Raw genomic sequence first — 22,342 nt, 5'->3', positions numbered from 1 at the left:
TTCCTTGGACTGGTCATTTTCTACCGGCGTTTCATTCCCGGCTGCTCGGCCATCATACACCATCTGGAAGCGATGCTTTCTTCTGCTGCGCCGCGTACCACCCTCGACTGGACACCTTCGGCCATCGAAGCTTTCAGCGCCATCAAAGCCGCATTGGCGAATGCCTCGCTCCTTGTGTATCCAATTCCAGGCTCTCCAACATGCCTGATGGTGGATGCTTCCAATATTGCTTTAGGAGCTGTCCTTCAACAGAAGTTGCATGGCGTCTGGCAACCCATTTCATATTTTTCACGTAAGCTCAAACCACCGGAGACACGGTACAGCACTTTCGGCAGGGAGCTGCTCGCCATCTATAGTGCTGTACGTCATTTCCAACATTTCTTGGAAGGCCGTAACTTCTTCGTGTGCACTGACCACAAGCCGCTCACCTCAGCCATTACGTCGAACTCTACCAACCGCTCACCGCGCGAAGCTCGCCATTTATCCTTCATCGCCGAGTTCACTTCCGACATCAGGCACGTCAGCGCCAAGGATAACCCCGTCGCTGACGCGCTTTCACGAATCTCCGTGGGTGCCCTTACCTTTCCCTGCACTGCTACTCCCTCCATGGATGACATCGCTGCCTGTCAAGATACCGACCCTGAATTACTCACCCTTCGATCGTCAACCTCCACTCCGCTCCGCTTCGACGACATCACCCTACCGCACTCCTCTAGACCTGTGGCTTGTGACACCTCCACCGGCACGCCACGTCCTTATATCCCTCTTCGGTACCGCAAGCTTATATTCGACGTTCTCCACAACCTATCCCATCCCAGCATCCGAGCGACACAACAGCTCATCACCAGCAGATACATCTGGCCTGGCATCAATCGCGACATCAGATACTGGACCCGCGCATGCATCCCGTGCCAGCGTGCCAAAGTTCATCGGCACACTCATCCGCCCACCGGGCAGTTCCTTCCACCTGACGCCCGTTTCAGCCACCCCTACCCCCCAGCAACGGTTACTCTTACATCCTCACCTGCATCGACCGCTTTACTCGCTGTCCAGAAGCGATTCCCATTTCCAACATCACTGCAGACACCGTCGCGCAAGCTTTCGTCGTGGGGTGGATCAGCCGCTTCGGGGTGCCCGCCACAATTACAACTGACCGCGGACGTCAGTTCGAGTCGGCGCTCTTCAACAGACTCTTGCGAACGTTCGGCTGTAGGCGCGTCCGAACTACCGCGTACCACCCCATGGCCAATGGGCTCGTCGAAAGGTTGCACCGACAACTCAAGTCAGCCATCCGTGCCTATCCGGCTGGAGAGTCATGGACGGAGATTCTTCCTTTAGCCCTCCTTGGCATCCGCACCGCCATCAAGAAGGATATGGGCTGCACTGTTTCGGAGATGGTGTACGGCACATCTCTCCGCCTTCCCGGCGATTTCTTCCCGTCATCCCCCTATCCGCCCCCTGACTATACCACGTACGTCAACCGCCTTCGTTCCGCCATGCATTCTCTCCACCCTCCGCCGTCACGCAACTCGCAGCCGCGGTCCATCTACGTGCCGGTGGCACTGGAGACCGCCTCGCACGTCTTCATCCGCAAAGACTCCGTGCGGGGTCCCCTCCAGCCTCCCTATGGAGCCCATACCCCGTGCTTGCTCGCTCGGAACACCACTTCACCGTCCAACTCCCTCGACGACAGGACGTCGTCGCGAAGGCAAGACTGAAGCCCGCCTTTCTAGACGAAACCGCAACCACCCTTCCTGTGCCTACATCTGGGCCCCCTCTGCTACCGCCGAAACGCCCCCGCAGGGTTCACTGGGCGCTACCGCTTCTCCGGGTGGGGGGCTCCTGTGGCGGAGCCGAAGACGATCGCACCATCCGTACCACCCGCGCTTCTTCTCGCGCCTTTACCGGTGCGTGCACCACTTCGATTCCTGTCCGGCTCCGGTGAACAGCACCGTTCCCCGGCTGCAGTCTTGTAAATAAACTCAGATGGCTTCCCCTCACTATCATATGTCAAATATTTTTGCTAATTAACCATTTCGTATGCCAAACAAACATAGTGCTAGGAAAATGAATGGTTTGAATCATACGGGATGGAAAAATTGATTGATGCTAGTACAGTTCTACACAAAAGTTTATGGAACACATGACGAAAACCCGAGACTGGGAAAAAGACGAAAAACAGACGACACAACACAAAGTCGTCTGTTTTTCGTCTTTTTCCCAGTCTCGGGTTTTCGTCATGGATCTTAGCCACCAGCTCGCTTGCTTTTTAACCGTTTTATTTATGGAACACGTTCCGGCGCCTTCCTCAGAGTGACACGCTAACAGCTAACGGGGCTGCATGAACTTACAGACATGTTCCTAGGTAACCCAGACATCTGTTTGCAAGTCTATAGGTGCCATTCGTTGCTGGCGTGTCACGCTGAGGAAGATATGCTCCGGAGCGTGTTCCGTAAGCTATTGTCCAGCACTGTGATGTGATGTAATAGAAGAAGAAAATAATGGGGATTTAATTCACTGCATTGGACCTACCCTTTTGTTCAACCGTTGCCCTTCTCTTCCTTGCAATTTGCATAGTACTTTCTTCCTTTGTGGAGGTGGAGCAGCGCTTTTTCATCGTCTTTTCCACTGTGCTGTGCACACCACTGGTCAATCTGAAACTTACTAACCACAGCATTAGAACTCAACACTGACACCACTTATCATCGACGGGATACATATGAATGAAATATTAATACAGAACAGCAGTACCCACTGAAACTTACCAGCGCAGCGGACCTCCTTCACACCACCTTCAAAGTTTGTCACTTGAATGTCATGCCAAGCTACGCTGGCCTTTCAGGGGAAATTATCACCTTCGTCATCTGCAGTGCGTGCCATTAAAGTCAGACTATTCTGCAATATAGTTAACATTGGTTAACATGAACGCAGTGTCCTAGCTAAAATCACATTTCAACTATCGTCATTCAGATGGCCTGATAATTGTCAAAATTCCTTTAGCGGAGTTCCTTTAGAACACAACAAAAAGGTACTTCCAAGCTTATGAAAAGAAAGAAACTCTCAACCATATATTTGTGAGCAAAGTACAGGCAAGCAACGTATACGTGAAAGTACGTTTCACAGGACGGAGACTTACCTTGAGTAGATAGTGGTAGGACATGCAGCTATATGACTTGCAGTCGTCGCACTCATTACACCTCAGCATGCTGAAAAACGTTATTGTTGGAAGAAAATATTATTCAGTGGTCCAACAGACCGTTAACAAGTCTCTGCACGACAAGCAGAGAGAGACGCACGCCGCAGAGCTCAAACGCTCAAACTCAACGGCCTCGACATCAGTGTTGCTAGACTGCGCAATGGCAAGGAGGAAAACTGTCCAGGAATATGCAGATGTGTCGCGCTTAACTCTCGCCACGGAGTAAAGCGCAGGTTGAAGGGAGTTATTAAAGCATCAAAACATGGAAATGCAAAAACGAGGAGTTTCAAGGGTGTTTGGTGAGAGTTCATCCGCAGCACGGGGTGTAAAATTGCTTAATACTCTCTTTCGACTCCCTTTTTTTAGAGTGCGGCTAGGCCTAGCCGTTGACACCTCCTTTATGGAGCTCATGTTCGTACGTCTGATCGCTTTGATAACCGGAAGCAGAATCACCTAAGCCACGGCGCCCTTTGAGCGCATTGCGAATTGCAATGCGATGTCCCGAGATGCGAGAGAGAAACTGATGTTCTGAGGCTGGAACAACATAGAAGGGACAGATACAAACAAAGCCTCAAATTGCCTAAGAAATCAACGATGAATGATTCTTTCATCGCTAAAAACGAGGCGACGCGGTGCGTAGAGAAGAGAATCTACCTGACAATAACTCAAAAATGGGACAGGTAGGCACCGCAGGGAGTCGAACCCTCGATCTCCTGTTTACTAGACAGGCGCTTTAACCACCTAAGCCACGGCGCCTTTCTGTGGAAAGCAAATTGCAATGCGATGTCGCGGAGCTAAAAACGTGGCCACGCCGTGCGTAGACAAGAGCATCTACCTGACAATAACACAATCACACGAAAGATAGGACAGGTAGACACCAGAGGAAGTCGAACCATCGATCTCCTGTTTACTAGACAAGCGCTTTAACCACCTAAGCCAGGACGCCTTTCTGTGGAAAGCAAATTGAAATGCGATGTCGCGGAGCTAAAAACGAGGCCATGCCGTGCGTAGAGAAGAGAATCTAACTGACAATAACACAAAAGATGGGACAGGTAGGAACCGCAGGGAGTCGAACCCTCGATCTCCTGTTTACTAGACAGGCGCTTTAACCACCTAAGCCACGGCGCCTTTTCGTGAAAAAGCAAATTGCAATGCGATGTCGCGGAGCTAAAAACGAGGCCATGCCGTGCGTAGAGAAGAGAATCTAACTGACAATAACACAAAAGATGGGACAGGTAGGAACCCTCGATCTCCTGTTTACTAGACAGGCGCTTTAACCACTTTTTTTTTGACATTTTATTGTTCATAAAAACGTCTCATACACAACTTGTGTATTGGATATTTAAAACCCCATAGTGGCGCTCTGACGCCCACTTTCTTTCCTACCACTTGCTGTTTCTGCTTATCCCACGGTTTCTACGACGCCTAAAGCGTTGTCCAAAGGATTCGGGTTGCAGCGCCATGATCACAGGGGCTAGGTCTTTCCACTTTTCTTCATCCCTGAGCCTTCCGGTGCCTATCAGGGACAGTGTCCACCCGAGCTTGTTCTTCATGTAAACTACTGGCGACTTGGCATTAACATCACACTCAACTCTTGCCGTACGTGCTCTCCACAGGGCATGCAGTCCCACTGCGACGATGACGCTCCTCATTTCTTCGTGAACTTGTCCTCTGAAGTCTAACAGCTTGAGAGTCTCAAATGAAAAATCCTCAGTTAGTTCCAGCGAGGCTCGAAGGTCACCCTAAAACAGTACAGCGTTTCTGCAATCCCAGAATACATGTCGAAGGGTCTCCGTTTCTCCACTAATATGACATCTTGGTTCCTGTGGCATAAAGAATCCCTTTCCTTGGAGCCAGACCTTAACAGCGAGTACTTCAATATGGAACCGTACGAAGAAGTCCCTTGTTCCCACGGGTACCGGTAGGCTTCTCACGCGCTTAAGCACGTCATTTGCAGCTAAAGCAGCTAAGTCCTGTCTGTACAGCGGCGGAGGGAACAGACTGGTCACTGTGTCCCAGTACAGCGTTTTCTTCTTCACCTTTGCCAGATATTCCCACGAGAACTTCGTAAGGAAAAAGGTTATGCTCTGCTCGATTTCTTTGTAGAAACGTAGCGTTTTTGTCTCCGCCGCTGGTGTCGCAGTGGTCACAATCCACTGTATCAGGTGTGTGGCTCCTAGGCTTTGCATTGCCGCGCGTAACTCAGGCCGTGCCTCATCTCTAAAGAAGATGAAACGATGTACTTTGATCTTTATCTCCAGGTTGACGACGTTCAGTCCTCCTGCCTGCAGAGGCCAGTACGTGTTCGTCCTTCGCATTCTTTCGAACTTCGACTCCCACACGAAGGTAGCACATGTTCTCTGAAAAAGCTGCGCAACATCAGAGTTCAGTGGTATCACTTGCGCCCAGTAATATAGCGATGGATATAGTACTGTATTGCATATATAGCTCCTGTTGAGCAGAGAGAGCTGACGTCCTCTATAGGGCTGCAACTTGTCGTGCATAGCATTCAGCTTAGGTTTGCATCTACCAATGTCCCCTGCCTCCTCATCAATGTTGACGCCGAGATATTTCCCTATTGCTTCCGTACATTCAATGCCGAGAAAGCTGTTGCTCTTCACTTCCCAATCACCGAGCCAGGTTCCTTTTGACTTGCTGAGGTTGATCTTGGCCCCCGACGCCTCGCAGAAGGTCTTGATTATTCCGAAGGCAGCTTCCACTTGTCCTGCACTTGCGAAAATGAGCGCCACGTCGTCTGCAAAAGCCAGTAACTTGACTTCTCGCTGCCCTACATTTAGGCCGCTGACTGATTGGCTCTTCACGACTGCACGGCATAGAGGCTCCAGGTATAGCGAGAAGAGTGTGGGGGACATTGGGCATCCCTGCCGTACAGAGTTAGTGATGGGAAATCTCTCTCCTGTATTTCCATTAACCACAAGCTGTGCCGAGATATCTCGATAGCAGATTTGGATCCATCGGCGGAGGTCCTGTCCTACTTCGACGTAACGTAGTAGATCAAATAAAAAAGCATGAGACACTCGATCGAATGCCTGACTGAGATCTGCCTGAAAAACCGCGAACTTGGAGCTGGTTGCCGCTGCAGTTTCTATTACCACTCGCATCATGTGCAGATTTGTTGCTATAGACCTTTTCCTTATGCCATACGACTGATGCTTCCCAATGATTTTGTCCAGGATACTTTCCAACCGTCGTGACAACACCTTTGCTAGTATTTTATAGTCTGTGCACAACAAGCTTATTGGACGAAAATCGGACACTGTCTGTATTCTCTCCTGCAGGCACTTTCTTTTTGGCACTAAAACCGTAAGGCTCTTCCTCATCGATGGCGTCATTAGACCTCTTATTCTCATGTCCTCGAAGACGGTTTCTAAGATGGGACCTATTTCCGCAGCGAACTTCTTATAAAACGCAGAGCCAATACCATCCGGCCTCGGTGCTTTGTTTCTTGGGAGCTTTTTCACTACAGCTTGAATTTCTTTCTCTGTTATCTTCCCTTCTCCTTTTTCTTTTCCCTCTTCTGTCACTTTGGGCACGTGCCTGAAAAGATCCTCTTCCACTGCATACGCCGCCACCTTCTTACTGAATATGTTCTTGTAGTGCTCCAGAAAAGTAGCTTGCACCATGTCTGCGCCTTCCTGAACTGTGCCGTCCACCATGAGTCTAGTGATTTCATTTCTTTTTACTTTCTCCCTTTCTCGGACAAGAAAGACCTTGCTCGGCGTTTCATCCCTTTCAATGGTTTGCAGCCGACTTCTTATTTACGCTCCTATGAACCTTTGCTTCATCTCCTCTAGGATTTGCCTCTTTATTTCTTTTACATCTTCCATGAAACTTCCGGGATTCATTTCTTCTTCCTTTAAAGCAGTGCATAAGCTTTCTGTGAGCACACTCATTTTCATCTTCTTTTCTGCCGCTCTCATAACTGTGTATTCGATGGCCTTGACCCGAACCTGTTCCTTGAATCTCTCCCAGGAAGGTGCATCCACTCCCTTTTCCTTTAAGTTGGCGATCATTCTTTGAATTTCCTCTACAAACCTGATGTCTTCAAGAACTTCCTCGTTCATCTTCCATGTTGTGTTCCGCGAATGGTTGGGTCCACTTTTATCGGCTTTCAGTTTAACGCTTACACAGGCATGATCTGTGAAAGCCATTGGTATGACATTGTATTCGCTCAACTGGAAACTGATTTCGCCCGACACATACACTCTGTCTAATCTAGCATGGGAGTCTCCTTGCCAGTGGGTAAATCTTATCTGTCCATTGCCTTTTACGATTCCGCTGTCCTGCAGGTCGTGTTCGTGCAGCAACCTTTTTATCACAGTCACACTGCTATCTCGCTTTTCTGTTTTGTAAGTGCAGTCTTCTTTCCTCAACACACAATTAAAGTCCCCTGCCAGAATCACTTTGCATGCTGTGTCCACAAAATGCCTCACACTGGTTTCAAAGAATAACTTTCGTTCCGCACATTCGTTGGGAGCGTAAACGCTAATAATTCGAATGATTTCACCCCTCCAGAGACAGTCTGCGCAGACAACCCGGCCATTCTGTTCTAGTTCATAGTCGATAACCGCAATTTTGTTGCACCTTTTGACGAAGATTGCAGTTCCCGAACTCCCTTTCGTTCCCGCGGCATGTAGCACGACGAACCCGCGTTGGAAGGCTTTGACTAACTCAGTTTCTTGTTCTTTTGACGAAATCTTGGTTTCTTGCACGCAGAGAACATCTGTGTTGCTTTTCAGTACGGCGTCCATTAACCAGGCTTTCCTTTCTTTGCTTATCAGACTGTTGGCGTTAATAGTAGCTATTTTCAGACAATCGCTTCTGCTCATATTTGTGGGCTTGTCCGACTTACTTCTTCTGTTCTTTCAGTAGCCGTCGTCTCTCCTCTGGGGTAATAATCGGCGTGGGTGTGTACCTTGTTCGTTTTAGGCCTGTTCCGACTTCTTTCCACTTACGGTCACTCTTCCCTCCTTCTAATATTCCCTCGTTCAGAGCGTTGCCTGACCCCTGCAATGATTCAACCTCATTACAGCTTGCAGTTTCGTCCTTGTTGCGACTTGATTCTAGTTCGTCCTTGTAGCCTGGTAGCTCCCGCTCTTGGTTGCTGCTCGGTTTCCCTGCATCGCATTGGGGCGCCCCCTGTATTAGACTCGATATATTGTCACGCTCTGTCGAACGGTCAGCCTTGGAAACCGATTCTTCTCCATCGATGGGGGCCGCAGTCTGGCTTTGACCGGGGTTATGCGCATTAGTGCTGACTTGGATATCAGTGGGTGGCTGGCTCACACGTTGATGATCCGTATTTGCCTCTTTTGCGCCAAAGGGGCTTTCTTGCTCCTTGTTTTCTGCTTTTGTTGACTCCTCAACATCCATCAATTCCACTGTCGCACCATCTTCGTCGACTACTGTTGCTTTAGAAGCATAGGTGTCCACGCAGTCCTCCGTCTCATGGCCAAATCTTCGGCATGACTTGCACCACGGCACTTTGTAATGCTTTCTCAAATGGCCCACTCTCTTACATCTGTAGACAGAGTGGCGGTCTGCCTGGAATGTCGAGGAGCACTTGTCCCCCCACGATCTTCATAATATGCGGGATGCTGTCAACTGAGACTCCTTCCCGCAGGACAATCTTGACCTTTCGCGTCGTGGTTTCTACACCCTCAAATGCAGTTGACCGCCATTTTTCACGCTGTATGTCCTTCACCTTACCAAACGCATTAAGGGCACTTATGACTGCACTATCTGGCACGTGCATCGGGAGCCAGTGGATTGACACTTGCGTATCCTTCTGATTTGGATCAATAGTTAAGCACTTCTTGCCTTTCGCAGTGATTTCCTTCCTTGCTGCCAGCTTCTCCTTCGGTAGCCCAGAATGCAACGTCAGAGCCCAAACGTGGTTGAACAAGTATGCCCCGAACTGTGCAACATTGTCCCTGTTTATCACCGCAAACACACCATCCGCAAAATCGTCAGCCCTATATGGCCTCGCTGACGGGTCGGCGTGGAGGAAAACCGTATTCCCTGAAATGTTTCCTGTAGGCAGAGTAGGTAGCAGAAGCCGGTAATTATCGGTCGAGGTAGAAGACGATGAAACATTGGTGTTTTCCCGGCTAGGCTTAGCCGTGTTCGCTGCTCCGTCGGAGCTCATTTTTCCCACGTCCTTACGCTTCCGCTGCCGGAAGTGGAATCACAGGCGCTTTAACCACCTAAGCCACGGCCCCTTTTCGTGAAGAAGCAAATTGCAATGCGATGTCGCGGAGCTAAAAACGAGGCCATGCCGTGCGTAGAGAAGAGAATCTACCTGACAATAACACCAAAATGGGACAGGTAGGCACCGCAGGGAGTCGAACCCTCGATCTCCTGTTTACTAGACAGGCGCTTTAACCACCTAAGCCACGGCGCTTTTTTTTTTGAACAAAATTACTTTATTTCGCTCACTATGTGATTTACATCAGTGCTAGATGAATATATACATTATGAATATGCAACCGTGAGATTTACAGTGAATTGTGTCTTTTTGTAACAAGCTTCTCACATACGGATGTAAGCCAAGTTGGAGTCTCGTTTCTGTGTCGTGCCATGGTCATCATACCTGAAACTCTTTTTGTAAGAAGAACATGGGAGGCATGAGAGGTTCCTCATTTCGATCCAGCATGCGTACTTTCCATAAGGAAAACATAGCAATAACACATATAACATCATATCTCGGACCATTCTTCTCAATTAAGGGGAGGAATCGTATTGTATGAGGGTTTAGCCTGAGTCGTACATCAATAGCCCTACTTAAATCATCCCACAAAAAAGCCGCCTCCGTACAGTCAATAAACACATGGTCTATAGTCTCTGGTACTTTACAATATCTACAATTCGTACTCCATGGTACGAATATGCCTTTTTGTTCGAGCCACGTTTTTACGGGCAGCGTGCCAGTATGCAGCTTAAAAAAGAACGTTTTCAGATTAGGTCTGATTGGCATCCTTTTTACCCTGCACAGTATATCTTTTCCAGGCCACTCGTGTGGGATGCTCCTATACATTGGCATTGGGAACAACACGTTGATCAGGTCTCCATACAACTGTTTTTTTGACACAGACATAATGTAATCACATGAAAATCTCGTTAAACAAAACTGGACGCTTTCTATAACTTCTCTGAAGAATCCGCTGGGTGTAACATGGCGTATCCTTGTTGCAACTGTTATATGAGGCAAATGATCTAACGCTATGCACTGCTTCACATGCTCTAGGAGAGCGTGTGCCTTAGTCCGGTAAAACAAAACCCTCATTACAACCTTCTTAACAAAGACATGCTGCAAGCCCAACCCGCCACATTCCAACGTTTTGAACAAGTTGTTCCTAGACATCGGTTCAAACGAAGAACCCCACACAAAAGTTGCAAAAATCCTATGCATTTTTTGTATATTTGCGCGAGAACAATGCATGACATGCAGCAGATATGTGATCCTAGCAAGCATGAAGATATTGCAAATACTTGCACGTTGAAAGATAGAAAGCGTGGTTTGCTTCCACACGAAGGCTTGTTTACGCAGTCTACTTGTGATCTCATTCCACATGCCGTTCGTGTTCTTGCTCTCTCCTAACGGGGCTCCTAGGTACGTCCCAGGTACAGTTTGCCATTTTATACCAGCGTACATCTCTGGGGCTGTTCCCCAGACCCCACCCCATATTCCAAGTGATTTTTCTTTGTTTACACTGGCACCGGATACAGAACAAAAATGCTCAATTTTTTCAAACACCATATTCACACTTTGCTTGTTTTCCACCACTACAGCAATGTCATCTGCATACGCAAGCACTTTTACCTCTGAACTACCTAATTTAAACCCTCTCATGTTTACACAACTGATAATTTCCTGGCATAGCGGTTCTAGATATAAGGCAAAAAGCAAGGGGAAAAGGGGGCATCCCTGCCTCACCGATGATTTAACGGGTATCGGGTCACTACAATTACCGTTTAAAATCAGCTTCGTTGACACGTCATCATAACACAACCTGAGCCTGCCTGTAATTATGTCACCAAAACCAACTTTCTTTAGCACCGAGAATAGGTATGCATGGTTAACTCTATCAAATGCCTGGGACAGATCTACTTGGACAACACCAACTTGATCACCTTCCGTTCTTGCAATGTCCAGAATAGTTCGAAGCACGTGAATATTCATTTGAATGCTACGTCCTTTGATGGCGCACACCTGATGATCCCCCACTACTGATTGTATCACTCTTTGAATTCTTGCCGCAAGCACTTTTGCATAAACTTTGTAGTCCACGTTACACAGGGTTATCGGACGGTAATCTGTCACCTGGGGCACCTTTCCCGGCGCTACCTTTTTCGGAATGAGCACAGTATGTGTACGGCGAAACGATGAACAGAAGGTGCCAGTTTCCTCAGCTTCTCGGTAAACGTTCCACAGTATCGAGGCGACGTGATCGCTGAACTTTTGGTAAAGTTCAGCACTGATGCCATCATGTCCTGGGGTTTTGTTTTTAGTGAGCGAACGTATGGCGGCGAGGACCTCTTGTCTCGTGATGGGCTCTTCTAGAAACTGCCGCTGTTCTCCATCCAAAGTCAGTAATTTCAACTCTCCCAGCTTTTCATCTGTGTCCACCTGCCGTCCATGGGTCATGCCCAGTAGTTTCGTATAGTGACCAAAAAAACTGCCTGTATGTCCTCCTCCTGGCTGACTACCTTGCCTTGATATTCAATATTATCTATCTTTTTTCCGCTTCCGTGTTGTCGTTCCTTATAGAGGTACTTCTTGCTAGGAGTTTCGTCCGGTAGAAAATAGCGCATTCTGGACCTTACACGAGCACCTTCCCATTTGCATTCATTAATGAGTTGCAGCTCCAATTTTATTGCTTCCATTTCTTGATGGAACTCTCCTGGGTTTAAAGATTCTAGCTGTATTATTTTAGACAGTCTTCTTTTGAGTCCTTCCTCCTGTCCCTTACAGGCATGCGCCAGCACATTACTTCTTTGTATCGCGTAGGCCCTAAGTTTCAGCTTAAAGTCTTCCCATGCCAAGGACCACGACGACGCGGAAGTTATAACTTCCACAATTTGGTCTTTGACAAAATTGACAAATGCCTCGTCTTCCAGAAGCTTACAATTGAGTTTCCACAGCTTCCATGGGTTGCCTTCTGTTTTCTTTTTCTTCTGGGTCTCACCGAGCGTAGCAACAACCATGCAATGGTCACTAAAGTACCATTAACATTAGTAACTGACAATAACACAAAAGATGGGTCAGGTAGGAACCGCAGGGAGTCGAACCCTCGATCTCCTGTTTACTAGACAGGCGCTTTAACCACCTAAGCCACGGCGCCTTTTCGTGGAAAAGCAAATTGCAATGCGATGTCCAGGAGCTAAAAACGAGGCCATGCCGTGCGTAGAGAAGAGAATCTAACTGACAATAACACCAAAATGGGACAGGTAGGCACCGCAGGGAGTCGAACCCTTGATCTCCTATTTACTAGACAGGCGCATTAACCACCTAAGCCACGGCGCCTTTTCGAGAAAAAGCAAATTGCAATGCGATGTCGCGGCGCTAAAAACGAGGCCATGCCGTGCGTAGAGAAGAGAATCTAACTGACAATAACACAAAAGATGGGACAGGTAGGAACCGCAGGGAATGGAACCCTCGATCTCCTGTTTACTAGACAGGCGCTTTAACCACCTAAGCCACGGCGCCTTTTCGTGAAAAAGCAAATTGCAATGCGATGTCGCGGAGCTAAAAACGAGGCCATGCCGTGCGTAGAGAAGAGAATCTACCTGACAATAACACCAAAATGGGACAGGTAGGCACCGCAGGGAGTCGAACCCTCGATCTCCTGTTTACTAGACAGGCGCTTTAACCACCTAAGCCACGGCGCCTTTCTGTGGAAAGCAAATTGCAATGCGATGTCGCGGAGCTAAAAATCTGGCCACGCAGTGCGTAGACAAGAAAATCTACCTGACAATAACACAATCACACGAAAGATAGGACAGGTAGACACCAGAGGAAGTCGAACCATCGATCTCCTGTTTACTAGACAAGCGCTTTAACCACCTAAGCCTTTCTGTGGAAAGCAAATTGAAATGCGATGTCGCGGAGCTAAAAACGAGGCCATGGCGTGCGTAGAGAAGAGAATCTAACTGACAATAACACAAAAGATGGGACAGGTAGGAACTGCTGGGAGTCGAACCATCGATCTCCTGTTTACTAAACAGGCGCTTTAACCACCTAAGCCACGGCGCCTTTTCGTGAAAAAGCAAATTGAAATGCGATGTCGCGGAGCTAAAAACGAGGCCATGCCGTGCGTAGAGAAGAGAATCTACCTGACAATAACACAAAAGATGGGACAGGTAGGCACCGCAGGGAGTCGAACCCTCGATGTCCAGTTTACTAGACAGGCGCTTTAACCACCTAAGCCACGGCGCCTTTCTGTGGAAAGCAAATTGCAATGCGATGTCGCGGAGCTAAAAACGTGGCCACGCCGTGCGTAGACAAGAGAATCTACCTGACAATAACACAATCAAACGAAAGATAGGACAGGTAGACACCAGAGGAAGTCGAACCATCGATCTCCTGTTTACTAGACAAGCGCTTTAGCCACCTAAGCCACGGCGCCTTTCTGTGGAAAGCAAATTGAAATGCGATGTCGCGGAGCTAAAAACGAGGCCATGCCGTGCGTAGAGAAGAGAATCTACCTGACAATAACACCAAAATGGGACAGGTAGGCACCGCAGGGAGTCGAACCCTCGATCTCCTGTTTACTAGACAGGCGCTTTAACCACCTAAGCCACGGCGCCTTTCTGTGGAAAGCAAATTGCAATGCGATGTCGCGGAGCTAAAAACGAGGCCATGGCGTGCGTAGAGAAGAGAATCTAACTGACAATAACACAAAAGATGGGACAGGTAGGAACCGCCGGGAGTCGAACCCTCGATCTCCTGTTTACTAGACAGGCGCTTTAACCACCTAAGCCACGGCGCCTTTTCGTGAAAAAGCAAATTGCAATGCGATGTCGCGGAGCTAAAAACGAGGCCATGCCGTGCGTAGAGAAGAGAATCTACCTGACAATAACACCAAAATGGGACAGGTAGGCACCGCAGGGAGTCGAACCCTCGATCTCCTGTTTACTAGACAAGCGCTTTAACCACCTTTTTTTTTTTTTATTGCGTTTCTATAAAACCACTATTTCGTACATCCCTTTTGTACTACATCACTAAAATCACCGCCTCGTACATGCTTGCCAACATTCCGTCCTGTCTGTTCCACTGTCGGCCTTACAGTTTTATTTTGCACCCGAATGTCCTTGGTTCAAGTCGCTTTATCGTAGGGGCTAGCTCAGTCCATTTTTCCTCGTCTCGCAAGTTATTTGTCCCAATTAGGGATATCGTCCACATGAGCGTATGTTTGAGGTATTCCACGGATGACTTCCGGCGAACATCGCATTGAACGCGTGCTGTTCTTGCTTTCCAAAGAGCTTGTAGCCCTGCCATTGCTATCACACTTAGCGTTTCAATGTAGTTGGTGTCTGCAAAGACAAGGAACTTCAGGCTTTGGTACGTAAAAACTTCATTCACACGCAGAGTTGCCCTCAAGTCGCTCCAAAAAAGTATGGCGTTCCTGCATTCATAAACTATGTGACGAATGGTCTCTTCTTGGCCACATACATCGCATCTTGCGTTCTGAGGCACGAAGAAGCCTTTGTCCCTAAGCCACTGGTTTGCTGGGAGCACTTCAATGTGAAACCGGATATAAAAATCCTTGGTTCCGGTGGGAACCGGCAATTTCCGGACCCTCTTTAGCACATCTTGCTGACTGAGCGCTGTATACTGCTGCCTGTAGAGAGGTGGCGGGAAGGAACTGGTAACAGTGTCCCAATAGAGCGTCTTCTTTTTGACCGTTGCAAGGTATTCCCACGAGAATTTCTCCAGGAAGAACTCTATGCTGTGCTCAATGTCCTTGTAGAACGTCAGACCGCCTGCTACTCCTATAGAAGCTTCGGTGGTTGCAATCCACTTTATCAGGTTCCGCGTGCCCAGCTTTTGTAGCCCAGCTAGCAGCTCCGGTGCGCGCTGATCGCGGAAGTATATAAAGCGCTGAACTTTCAGTTTTATCTCCAAGTTCACCAAATTAAGTCCTCCAGCCTCAAGCGCTTTAACCACCTAAGCCACGGCGCCTTTCTGTGGAAAGCACATTGCAATGCGATGTCGCGGAGCTAAAAACGTGGCCACGCCGTGCGTAGACAAGAAAATCTACCTGACAATAACACAATCACACGAAAGATAGGACAGGTAGACACCAGAGGAACTCGAACCATCGATCTCCTGTTTACTAGACAAGCGCTTTAACCGCCTAAGCCACGGCGCCTTTCTGTGGAAAACAAATTGAAATGCGATGTCGCGGAGCTAAAAACGAGGCCATGCCGTGCGTAGAGAAGAGAATCTACCTGACAATAACACAATCACACGAAAGATAGGACAGGTAGACACCAGAGGAACTCGAACCATCGATCTCCTGTTTACTAGACAAGCGCTTTAACCACCTAAGCCACGGCGCCTTTCTGTGGAAAGCAAATTGAAATGCGATGTCGCGGAGCTAAAAACGAGGCCATGCCGTGCGTAGAGAAGAGAATCTACCTGACAATAACACAATCACACGAAAGATAGGACAGGTAGACACCAGAGGAAGTCGAACCATCGATCTCCTGTTTACTAGACAAGCGCTTTAACCACCTAAGCCACGGCGCCTTTCTGTGGAAAGCAAATTGAAATGCGATGTCGCGGAGCTAAAAACGAGGCCATGCCGTGCGTAGAGAAGAGAATCTACCTGACAATAACACAATCACACGAAAGATAGGACAGGTAGACACCAGAGGAAGTCGAACCATCGATCTCCTGTTTACTAGACAAGCGCTTTAACCACCTAAGCCACGGCGCCTTTCTGTGGAAAGCAAATTGAAATGCGATGTCGCGGAGCTAAAAACGAGGCCATGCCGTGCGTAGAGAAGAGAATCTACCTGACAATAACACAATCACACGAAAGATAGGACAGGTAGACACCAGAGGAAGTCGAACCATCGATCTCCTGTTTACTAGACAAGCGCTTTAACCACCTAAGCCACGGCGCCTTTCTGTGGAAAGCAAATTGAAATGCGATGTCGCGGAGCTAAAAACGAGGCCATGCCGTGCGTAGAGAAGAGAATCTACCTGACAATAACACAATCACACGAAAGATAGGACAGGTAGACACCAGAGGAAGTCGAACCATCGATCTCCTGTTTACTAGACAAGCGCTTTAACCACCTAAGCCACGGCGCCTTTCTGTGGAAAGCAAATTGAAATGCGATGTCGCGGAGCTAAAAACGAGGCCATGCCGTGCGTAGAGAAGAGAATCTACCTGACAATAACACAATCACACGAAAGATAGGACAGGTAGACACCAGAGGAAGTCGAACCATCGATCTCCTGTTTACTAGACAAGCGCTTTAACCACCTAAGCCACGGCGCCTTTCTGTGGAAAGCAAATTGAAATGCGATGTCGCGGAGCTAAAAACGAGGCCATGCCGTGCGTAGAGAAGAGAATCTACCTGACAATAACACAATCACACGAAAGATAGGACAGGTAGACACCAGAGGAAGTCGAACCATCGATCTCCTGTTTACTAGACAAGCGCTTTAACCACCTAAGCCACGGCGCCTTTCTGTGGAAAGCAAATTGAAATGCGATGTCGCGGAGCTAAAAACGAGGCCATGCCGTGCGTAGAGAAGAGAATCTACCTGACAATAACACAATCACACGAAAGATAGGACAGGTAGACACCAGAGGAACTCGAACCATCGATCTCCTGTTTACTAGACAAGCGCTTTAACCACCTAAGCCACGGCGCGTTTCTGTGGAAAGCAAATTGAAATGCGATGTCGCGGAGCTAAAAACGAGGCCATGCCGTGCGTAGAGAAGAGAATCTACCTGACAATAACACAATCACACGAAAGATAGGACAGGTAGACACCAGAGGAAGTCGAACCATCGATCTCCTGTTTACTAGACAAGCGCTTTAACCACCTAAGCCACGGCGCCTTTCTGTGGAAAGCAAATTGAAATGCGATGTCGCGGAGCTAAAAACGAGGCCATGCCGTGCGTAGAGAAGAGAATCTACCTGACAATAACACAATCACACGAAAGATAGGACAGGTAGACACCAGAGGAAGTCGAACCATCGATCTCCTGTTTACTAGACAAGCGCTTTAACCACCTAAGCCACGGCGCCTTTCTGTGGAAAGCAAATTGAAATGCGATGTCGCGGAGCTAAAAACGAGGCCATGCCGTGCGTAGAGAAGAGAATCTACCTGACAATAACACAATCACACGAAAGATAGGACAGGTAGACACCAGAGGAAGTCGAACCATCGATCTCCTGTTTACTAGACAAGCGCTTTAACCACCTAAGCCACGGCGCCTTTCTGTGGAAAGCAAATTGAAATGCGATGTCGCGGAGCTAAAAACGAGGCCATGCCGTGCGTAGAGAAGAGAATCTACCTGACAATAACACAATCACACGAAAGATAGGACAGGTAGACACCAGAGGAAGTCGAACCATCGATCTCCTGTTTACTAGACAAGCGCTTTAACCACCTAAGCCACGGCGCCTTTCTGTGGAAAGCAAATTGAAATGCGATGTCGCGGAGCTAAAAACGAGGCCATGCCGTGCGTAGAGAAGAGAATCTACCTGACAATAACACAATCACACGAAAGATAGGACAGGTAGACACCAGAGGAACTCGAACCATCGATCTCCTGTTTACTAGACAAGCGCTTTAACCACCTAAGCCACGGCGCCTTTCTGTGGAAAGCAAATTGAAATGCGATGTCGCGGAGCTAAAAACGAGGCCATGCCGTGCGTAGAGAAGAGAATCTACCTGACAATAACACAATCACACGAAAGATAGGACAGGTAGACACCAGAGGAAGTCGAACCATCGATCTCCTGTTTACTAGACAAGCGCTTTAACCACCTAAGCCACGGCGCCTTTCTGTGGAAAGCAAATTGAAATGCGATGTCGCGGAGCTAAAAACGAGGCCATGCCGTGCGTAGAGAAGAGAATCTAACTGACAATAACACAAAAGATGGGACAGGTAGGAACCGCAGGGAGTCGAACCCTCGACCTCCTGTTTACTAGACAGGCGCTTTAACCACCGTTTTTTTAACGTTTTTATTATTACTAAAATATGTAAAACCCCCCTACATTTCTTCCGGTTCCTTGCTGGCTTCCGCCTTACAAACGAGTTGCTCCTCTCCTACCATACACCTGGCAACTTAGGTTGCCTCCACCGCGTTCGATCTTGCTTTGGACCTCGGCCCACAAACCCACCAAGTCCTCGTTTGGTAGCACAGTAATTGTCCATAACACCTTTTGCACAAACTTCTCCCACGCCGTTCCGTTTCCTTCACGACATTCAACATAGTCCATGCGATAGCTCCAGAGGGAATGTAGTGCAAGAATTAAAAAAACTGTCCAGTGTGTCACCAAATGCAGAAACTTCATGCGAGTCCAGTGCAGATCCATGTCCACGTCAATGAAATTCCTGAATGCACCCCAAAATTGTATGGCTCTTTTACACAGCAAGAACACATGAATGAGAGTCTCCTCTTCCTCGGGGCACACAACGCAGTTAAGGGACCAGGGAACTATGAAGCCTTTCCGTCTCATCCAGGTTTTAACCGGTAAGACCTCCCAATGGAACCGAAAGAAGAAATCCTTTGACCCTGTTGGGATCATTAGCCTTCTCACTTTCCTGAGCACGTCTTGTGAGCCGTAGGGTGGCTTACACTGTCTATACAACGGAGTTGTGGTACCTTTAGCTATAGTGTCCCAATACAGTATTTTCCTTGAAACAGATACGAGATAATCCTGTGAGAAGAGGTCCTCAAAAAAGGATATTGCACTTGCTATTTCTTTATAGAAAGTTAAAGAGTGAATGTGGTGGCTTCTATCTTCAGATGTTACTGTCCACTTCCTGAGGTATACGCCGCCTAGAACTTGAAGTGCTGCTCTAAGGAACGGATCTTTCTGTTCTCTGAAGTAAAAGAATCTTTGCACTCTTATCTTGATCGTTAGGTTTACGAGGCCTATGCCACCTTGCATCAGGTTAAGGAAGAGGTTTGAACGTCTCATACTTTCCATAGACGAACGCCAAATGAAAGTCGCACAAATCCTGTGGAACTTTGCTTGGAAGCGTTGATCAATGCTAGTACACTGAGCTGCGTAAAGTACAGCAGGGTACAACACTGCATTGCAAACGTATGCCCTGTTGCTGAAAGACAAGTATCTGCTTTGCCAGGGGACCAGACTTCCACGTAGAAGGTTCATTTTTTGTGTCCACCACATGTTTAAGGTACCCTGCCCGTTGAAGGCAATACCCAAGTATTTTCCAATGCTTGTGGTCCAGGTGATTTGCATGAACTGCTCCGGTGTATATGTCCAATTCCCTAGCCAGGCTCCTGTTGATTTCCTCAAGTTCAACTCAGCTCCAGAAACCTTAGTGAATTCTTGAATGGTACCTACAGCTTCACATACTTGCAGTTTCGATGAGCAGATTATTGCGACGTCGTCCGCATATGCCAGAACGTTGACGTGCTCTGTACCGATCACTACACCTCTAATATTCTTGTTCATAGCTAGCTTGCGGCACAGGGGTTCGAGGTACATGGCAAACAGAATGGGTGAAAGTGGGCAGCCTTGTCTGACGGAGGACCGGATCGGTATGCTTTTTCCGAGCTTTCCGTTTACCAAAAGCCGAGTGGTGACTTCATTATAACATATCTTGGTCCACCTACTCAGATAGTCCCCTACCCGACAATGCTGTAGAACAGCAAAGAGGAATCCGTGGTTAACTCTATCGAAGGCTTGCCTGAGATCCGTCTGGAGCACTGCAAACTGCTGAGAAGTACAGTTGGCTATTTCACAGACTGTTCTCATTACGTGGAGGTTTCTGGCAATGGATCTGCCGTGGAGACCGTATGGTTGATGATTTCCAATAATTCCCCGAAGTGCTGTTTCGAGTCTGCCCGCCAGAATTTTTGCTAAGATTTTGTAGTCCGTGCACAGAACACTAATGGGTCGGTAGTCAGTGACGGATGGGTTCTCCTTGCCCTCTCTCTTTTTTGGAATCAGGACCGTGAGTGACTGTCTCATGCTTGGCGGTAACATTCCTCTTCTTAAAATGTCGTCGTACACAATTTTCAGTATACTGCATATCTGCTCAGAAAACACCTTGTAAAAACCTGCTCCAAACCCGTCAATCCCAGGAGACTTATTTCTTCCTAATTTTTTGATGACCTTGGTGATTTCTGCTTCCGTTATTTCTGCGTTGTTCGTTTCCATACATTCCTCATCTACTGTTGGTAAACCTTGTAACCAGGTTTCGTACTGCTTCCGGTCACTGTCCTTCTCTTGAAAAAGGCTGAGGTAATGTTTATAAAAGATATCTTCAATCTCGTTATCCTCCTTGACGATGCGCTCGCCTGTATCAATAAACTTGATAGCGTTGCCCTCTGCTCGTTCACGCTCCTTAAACCGGAAAATCGTAAATGGTGTTTCTTCACGTGCTAGTGTCTGCACCCTACTTCGTATGAGCGCTCCACGGTGTTTCTCTTCAAACAGTTTCTGAATTTCTTCCTTAACTTTCTTGATGTCTTCTTTAAAGAAGCCTGGGTGTTTACACTCAACCTCTGCCAAAGACGTCAGTGTCCGCATCAGATCCCTTATCCGCTGATTCCTTTCGCAGGCTCTTATTTGTGAATATTCAATGGCTTCTTTCCTTAACGCATGCTTAAATTCTTCCCAGGTCACGGCATTGACATTTCCTTCTTTCTGATATTCTTCTATCATACTTCTCATCTTGTCGCAGAAACTTTCTTCCTCCAGTATACTCTCATTCATCTTCCAGCAGGTTCTGCTCTCTTTTCCTACCCTGCTTGTACGGTTCTGACGTTGAACTGTCATGCTAACTAAAGAGTGGTCCGAAAAAAACTGTGGCTTTACTTGGTAGTTTCCAATCATAGGGAGAAGCAGCCCCGATGTATAGAACCTGTCGAGCCTTGCATGGGAGGTTCCTTGAAAATGCGTAAATTCGATATTACCTCCGGGCATTTTTTCCCCGACGTCGGTCAGGTCGGCATTCGTTGTGAGTTTTATCAGCTCCTTTCTGCTCACGTCACTCTTTACCTGCCTGTAACTGCAGTCCGCTTTCTTGAGAACACAGTTAAAGTCCCCACACAATATGACGTCCCATGATACGTTCACAAACTGACTCAGTGACGCGAAGAAGTCTTTTCTTTCCGTAGGTTCATTGGGTGCATATACAGAAATAAGCCGTATCATATTTTGCCGGAACAAAAAATCTACCACGCACAGCCGTCCGCTCTCGTCCAGCACGCAGTCCACCACCACCAAGCCTGCTTTCTTCCTAATAAGAATGAGAGTACCCGCACTTCCTCCTATCGCCGACGAGCAATAACACCAGAATCTCGACTGGAAAAAATTAACAAGTTCTCTTTCTTGCTCTATCGTTGCAATTTTAGTTTCTTGAAAGCATGCCACGTCGACCTTTTCAGCAGCTAACATGTTTCCAATCCAGTGCTTCCGTCTGCTTGATATCAGGCTGACGACATTAAGTGTTGCAAGTTTTATTTTCTTCTTTCTTATCATACTGCTATCTCGGCCGACAATCGCAATGCTGTTTACCATTAGAAGAAACCTGGGTCGTCCAGTTGTGACAACCCAACCTCTTGAAGGGGCAGCTGCCTCTCCAGCACCTGAACCTGCTTTACTTTCTTCTTCCCAGTAATATCAGATTTTCCCAAATGGCTTTCAACGGATCTGTCCAAAGTTTTCTCAATTTCAGCACCTTTCCTTTTTCCGGTCGACTCCTGTGAGCAGTCCATCTTTCGTTGTTCATCTGTCCTTTTGTCTTTGTGCGAAACATTTCCCTCCTCTTCTTGAAGTCCTATCGATGAGTTTCCTTGCGGTGGACCACTTTCTTCTGTGTGCAGGTATTTTTCCTTTTCACTTTACAAGGTCGCCTCAGTATCTTGAATGTCCATTACCATCTCCTCGTT

General features: G+C 47.7%; 1 long non-coding RNA gene and 3 other non-coding genes across 4 annotated transcripts; all 4 read right to left on the bottom strand.

The window, feature by feature from the left end:
- Positions 1 to 2,471: 2,471 nt before the first annotated feature.
- On the bottom strand, positions 2,472 to 3,185 carry LOC135387125 (uncharacterized). The gene is made up of 3 exons (XR_010420875.1): positions 3,137 to 3,185; positions 2,766 to 2,895; positions 2,472 to 2,664 (listed from the first exon to the last, which is right to left on the bottom strand). It is a non-coding gene; the product is annotated as an uncharacterized LOC135387125 (long non-coding RNA).
- A 693-nt stretch (positions 3,186 to 3,878) lies between these two features.
- Trnat-agu (transfer RNA threonine (anticodon AGU)) lies at positions 3,879 to 3,952 on the bottom strand. The gene has a single exon. It is a non-coding gene; the product is annotated as a tRNA-Thr (tRNA).
- Positions 3,953 to 13,034: 9,082 nt separating this feature from the next.
- Trnat-agu (transfer RNA threonine (anticodon AGU)) lies at positions 13,035 to 13,108 on the bottom strand. The gene has a single exon. It is a non-coding gene; the product is annotated as a tRNA-Thr (tRNA).
- Positions 13,109 to 13,952: 844 nt separating this feature from the next.
- On the bottom strand, positions 13,953 to 14,026 carry Trnat-agu (transfer RNA threonine (anticodon AGU)). The gene has a single exon. It is a non-coding gene; the product is annotated as a tRNA-Thr (tRNA).
- Between the last annotated feature and the right edge of the window lie 8,316 nt (positions 14,027 to 22,342).

Source organism: Ornithodoros turicata, chromosome 3, assembly GCF_037126465.1.
Source record: "Ornithodoros turicata isolate Travis chromosome 3, ASM3712646v1, whole genome shotgun sequence".
Classification (NCBI taxonomy): domain Eukaryota; kingdom Metazoa; phylum Arthropoda; class Arachnida; order Ixodida; family Argasidae; genus Ornithodoros; species Ornithodoros turicata.
Note: the sequence above shows the minus strand (reverse complement) of the source record. Positions and strands in the feature narration are given on the sequence as shown.